This window comes from Camellia sinensis, chromosome 12 (assembly GCF_055761805.1).
Source record: "Camellia sinensis isolate YWXY chromosome 12, ASM5576180v1, whole genome shotgun sequence".
In the NCBI taxonomy this organism is placed as follows: Eukaryota; Viridiplantae; Streptophyta; class Magnoliopsida; order Ericales; family Theaceae; genus Camellia; species Camellia sinensis.
This window is the reverse complement of record NC_138972.1, coordinates 60,486,691-60,492,904: the sequence shown is the minus strand read 5'-3', so window position 1 is coordinate 60,492,904 and position 6,214 is coordinate 60,486,691. Positions and strand designations below refer to the sequence as shown.

General features: G+C 32.8%; 1 pseudogene; it reads right to left on the bottom strand.

Moving 5' to 3' along the window:
* Nucleotides 1–2,226: 2,226 nt before the first annotated feature.
* LOC145789311 ((-)-alpha-terpineol synthase-like) lies at nucleotides 2,227–5,937 on the bottom strand (annotated as a pseudogene).
* Nucleotides 5,938–6,214: the final 277 nt, after the last annotated feature.

Here is a 6,214-nt window from a genome sequence, read left to right as displayed (position 1 = left end):
CATTGGTTTTGGTCAAGCAATTGAGTCCCCCAATGTGCAGCAATGGATCGCTTGCACGGATCAATTGTGATTCAGATCCTTTTCACTGATTTTATCAGTGGGCTGCAATCGTTAGGCATTTGAGTGGACATTTTGTAACATATAATGGCGGCCACTGGAAAGGTCTACTCAAGTGAAACTAAGAAAATTCCTTATTTGGATATGATTTTCTAAATTTTTATATAAACTCTTCATAATCCATTTTAAGTACGACCATTTTCTTTTACTAAAAATATTTTGAGACTGATTCATATTTTGTGTGACAATTTTCCAAGTGATTTTTGTTATAAAGAAAGTCCTCATATCATTGCATTGCATTGTTCTGTCACTTATGGTTGGTGTGGTAATCAGAGCCGTTCAAGAACGGAGGTTGATGATCGATGGAGCTTCATGGTGTCCTATAGATCAAGAAGGCTGATGGGGTTAGGCTGCATTCGTAGAAGTTTCGTCAAGACATGGGAGATAGGTAAAGCTAGGTGGGTGGTTGTAAGTCCATCTAAGTCCTGTACTCTTGATTCATTATAGTAGATTTTTATTGAGCATTGGGATCGTGATTTTTTTTCTTCTGTTTTTTTTCTGTTTAGAGATTTTTTTTAATTGGGTTTTTCATGTTAACTATTGTGTCTTCGTTATTATTAATTGTAGTTGATTTATCTTTATCACTGCAAGTTAAAATTGATAGTTAGGTTTTAATTTAAATAATGTGCTTACATGGTAATTTCAGGTAAATTATTGTTTGTGCTTACATGGTCCACAAAAATAAGAATAATGTGAGTAAATTATAAAACACCATTAGTTAGACATATAATTAAGTTATATTATGGATTTATATGATAATTTCTGCTAGTCTTGGCTCCTTGGCTCCCAAAAGCCACAAGGATGTCAAATGTTAGTTCAACCAATACAAGAGAGCCATCAGCTTTGGGCTAGTTTGGATATATTTGCACAACACAACCCAGACTCGGGATTTTACCCAACTTGCAAAGAACATTGAATTCATATACCAAAAAAAAAAAATTCCAACCATGAAGAAAGTACAATTCAAAAAAGAGGAAAGATCACAAGTAAGAGTGTAAAACTGGCCCATGGCCCACCTATAGCCTGCCCGCAGCCTGGAATGGCCTGCCTATGCCCGAGCTTAGGCCGTGACTCTAAGCTTGGGCCTTGTGTTTTGGGGCCTGACACACCGGCCCGTTCCAAGGCTCGTTCGAGACTCAGTCCGCTCAAGGCCCAATGTCATTTTCAAACTATTTTGATAAAAAAAAATTAGGCCCTGCCCAGCCCAAACCCAAACCTATGCCCAACTGTGGGCCGGGTTGGGCCGAATTTGCACCCCTAATCATAAAAAATGTAGCACAATACAAAAGTCATATTGAAGACAAACTTCAAGGAGGGATGTTTGCTTTTGTGGCCCATTTACTGTAAAAATTAAGGAAGATACTATCATGGATATCCAAGGTTGCTCAGAGCATCTCCAATGTTGTTAAGCATTTTACTTTTTTAAAAGTTACTATTATATATATATATATATATATATATGTTATTTTGTCAATTCATTTTTCTTATGTTTCACTTCAAACTTATTTTTTATTTTAACTATTCATTCAAATATTACTCACTTTATGACAAGCCACTTTAACAACAAATATGGAAGAAAATGATCACAAGGGTCAAACAGATTTTGCCTAGTCTTTGAAGACTAGCTACATTTAGTTAGTGAATGTGAGTTAAAATCAAAATGCCTAATGATCATATACCTAGTCAATTGGATTTGAAAAAATTAAGTTATATTAGGTATTTTAACTAATAGGCATTATATGCCTAGTAAATCGGAAATGCTGTAGATGGAACTAGAGCTTTGAATTCATTCATTTTCTAGTTTGTTTTTTATGCTTTCCATGAATTAGGAATCCTTTATGCGATGTCCTAAATTGAGGCTCTAGTTATTGGTTTTTTGGTTTTTGACACCGGAATGATTTTTTCGAAAGAACATAGTACTTAATTGAAATGAAGGATTGAATTGATAGCGCTTTAATTAGTTGATAATATAAGTATTAGTTTATGCTTTTTTGAAATATTCCTGAGAAAAGTTTCATTAACGCCTAATTCATGTTGAGTATACCTTCTTGTAAGAATTCCGAATTAGGGAGAGATTTATGTCACCACAAACAGAGACTAAAGCAAGTGTTGAAAAGACATAAATATTTTTTTATAAAAGTAATCATTTATTCAAAAGAGTATTTTATCCCTTGTCTACATAAGGGGAACAGGATTGACTACTAATGACAAGACATGATATTTAATCTCTTTGCCTGGAGCACCATACCCATCTCCATGCTGATACAAGCACTGAAGCATCCTAGTAAGGTTCATTGCATTCCCAATAAAAGTCTTAGTGAAGAGAGAATTTGCAGCTCCATCTTCATTCATCTTTTTCCATGTCTCACCAATCAAGTATTTCATGTGTTCACGGGCATCGTTTTCAGAGGCACCAGTTTCATGCATATAGCATTGGATTGATTTAGGGACATCGCCTCTTTGTAACTCGTCCTGAATCAAACAGAATGAGTAACATATGGTCAAACACGGTTTAATTCTTAAACCAAGAAATTGTCTTCAATATTGTTTGAATATTGAAAATAATTGAATAGGAAAGGAAAATTGTTGAACAATGCTTTAAATATGATCTAAAAAAGAAAAAGAAAAAGAAATTGTCTTCTTCCCTCCCTCCCCATTTTTTTCCCAGGATCCAAACATACAGCCCTAACGAACCTCTTTATGAAGATACAATGGGTGTGTAACTCACTTACCGATGATGTTCCTAAGTCATCTGAAAGTCGTAAAATAATTGATGACCAGCGAATTATATTTGGATAACTTTCTAATAAGCATTCCGAGGCCTCCTTTGTTACTGATTTAGAATCAAAACAATAAGCATGTACTAGCATAACAGGACCCGATATCGAAATCCATGCATTTTTCATATATTCTTCAAAGGTTGGTGTATATCCGTTGTAGTACCACTTTGCCTCCAATAAATAAGATTTACAAAGATCTGCCCACTAAAGCATTTAGAATGGTCAATTAATCGAAAAAACTACAAAAAAAAGAGTCCAAAAAAAAAGAGACAAAAGGCTGAGTGTGTGAGCCAATAAACACAATGGTGGGTGTTGGGAAGTCCACCCACCCTCCCTTGTGTCTATTTTTTTTTTTTTTTTTTGTAATTTATTTATTTATTTTTTATTGGATAAATTACAAATACACTCTATGAGGTTTGCTTAAAATATGAATTGTTCTCTGTGATTTAGAAAATTACAAATACTTCACTGTCATAATTTTTTATTTAACAGAATTAATTGAAAAAGTGAAATTTCTAACTGTTCACCCATATAATAATAAAATTATCTGAATTATTAATTGAAATAAAATTTTAATATTATTAAAAACTGTTAATTAACTTGATGATTTATTAATAAAATGACATATTTATTATGAAATTAGAAACCTTAGCGGGTATAATGTAATTTCTAGAACCACAAGGGGTAATTTATAATTTAAGTAAACCTCAGGGGTGTGTTTATAATTTATCCCTTTTTATTTGTAGTGAAGTTGGAAAGAAAAAAAAAAAAAAAAAGTTCATAAAGCAAATGATACCACTTTCTTTAGGTGTAAAATGATGTGTAATTCTTGTTCCTTGAGTGCATCATAAGCCATTTCATTAATAGAGTTGAATAAAGCGAGGAAGCATATCTTCATATAGTCTGGAAGTTGTTCCATTGCACTGATATCCCACCTAAAAGTTAAAAAGAAAAAAGAAGTATTTTCATGTTAAAGATATATAGCTAAGAAGCATGCAAATTAATGCAGATGATATTGACACAACCATTCTCCCATCAACCAACCTCTCAATGGCATTGGTAAATAGTTCAAGTTCCTCCAATGAACCATACACATCATAGATATCATCTATTATTGTTATCAGTGTGTAGACCTTCGTGGACATTCTCCTAAAGTATCCAAATTGAGGCTCAAAATTCACTTCCAGAGTGCCTAAAAAACACTCCATCAACCTATCTCTAGCAAAGCTCAACTTTTTTCCCAAACATGTACTCCTCCACCACCTATATTCATAACAAGGAAAAGAATAAGGTATATGAAATACTACATACATATATATGGTGACTTATATACATAATGAAAATTGGGAACATTTCTGACCTTGAAATTTGTTTTACTTCTTGCTGGTGAATTGCTTGCACCATGTTGAAATCTAATTTCGCAAGCTCAAGCAATATAGAATTCATATCTTGTCTTCTCTCATACACATCAATGAACCATCTTGCCTCTAGCCTTAGCACCCTCCAATGTAGGGGAAGCTCCAAGGAATGTCTAACTAGCATGGCGAGATTTTGATCAATATCCTTCTTCTTGAGGTTTTCTTTGAGATTCCTAGTTGTGAAATCCCTGGCCTCATCTAATAAACTTTCACCATCAATTGAAAGATATGAGGCTTCATACAAATATAGTAGTCCCTTTGTATCCTCACAAAGACAAGACCTCAAATTCCCCATCTCGTCCATAAATTTTTTAAAAACATCTGCAATTCAAGCTAACTATTAATTAGTATATACTAGGGACTATGAGCTCAAATACAATATATATATATATATATATATATCAAGAAAAATAGTGTGATCCAAATTTATTCTAATTGTGAATTGAATATGAATCATGCACTATTTTTCTCGATATATATATATATATATATATATTGTATTTGAGTTCTCGATCTCTACTGGACACATAAAGATATAGCATCAATGTTCAATCATTTTAAGTTTTTTTGCTTCTCATTTATTTATTTATATTTATTATTATTATTATTTTCTTTTTTTTCATTTTCTTTTTTGGGCGGTGGTGTGTGTTCCTCTTTAAATTTTGAGTTAATTACACTTAGCACCCCTACATTTTCACTATCCTCTCATTTTGGCTTTGACTTTTAATTGTGACAATTAGCCTCATATATTGTAAGTCAAGTTAAGGCTAATGGAATTTGTCATGTGCTTTAAATGTTACATTTTTTTTTTTTTCGTCTCATTAAAACTCTTATACTTTCATCAAATTCTCATTTTGGTCCTTATACTTTCTCTAAAATCTTACTTTGATCCCTTCATTTTTAGTTTTCATCAACTTTAATAACGGTAGATAGGCGAAAGGATTGACACTGCAATTTGACTTAAAAGTGTAAGGAATGGACTGTTATAATTGAAAGTAAATGAATTAAAGTGAGATTAGGGTGAAAGTGAAGAGTTGCTAAGTGTAATTAACCCTTAAATTTTTGACATATATGGAGTGAGGAAATCATTGAAGTACCTTGAGGGACATTGTACCCATGTTGTCTTAAAAGCCTAAATTTGAGAGCTGTAGCATGCAAATCCTCATTGTTGCACTTATCATTCATGTTGTATATTCTCTCAAGTACTCTCTCTATCTCATCCTTGAAGTGATAGAACACTCCAAGCCTTTGCAAGTCATCAACCATCTCAAGTGCATCCAATGGATCCTCATCCGCTACTTTCTCAAGCATTATCTTCACATCTTCCTTCAACTTTGCAGCCCTTTTTTCGTATACATCTCCCTACAAAAATAATTTTTTGTTAGCAATTACCATTGATTTGCATCCACTAATCAAGCAGAGTATATATAACGATAGGAAATATATATATACCACATATTTACTGTTAAGTGACTGCACATAGTCATAGTCCCAAATGGGAGGTTGGTAGTTGGCTGATCGTCTGATGATCTTTTGATTGCAAGGTCCATCAGTAACAAGAAGGCTAAGAGCCATTGCACGGAATTTCGAACAAACTTAAGCTTGCTTTGATTGTCTGGCTAACTCTGATGACAACCCACACTTAAATAACATGCATGCCCATATCAATTTTGAAAAAAAAAATAATAATAAAAGGAGAAATTACGGTAGTATTTGGTATAATTTTAAAATTATAATTTGATAATAGAGTTGTATTTTGAGTTTGTGAGTTTTGGAATTATGATTTGAAAAGAGAAAATTTGTTTGGTTATGAGTTTTGAAAAGAGTTTTGAATTTTTTATGTGACATATGAAATGAGAAAAGTTGTTTGGTTATGAATTTTGAAAAGAGTTTTCAAAA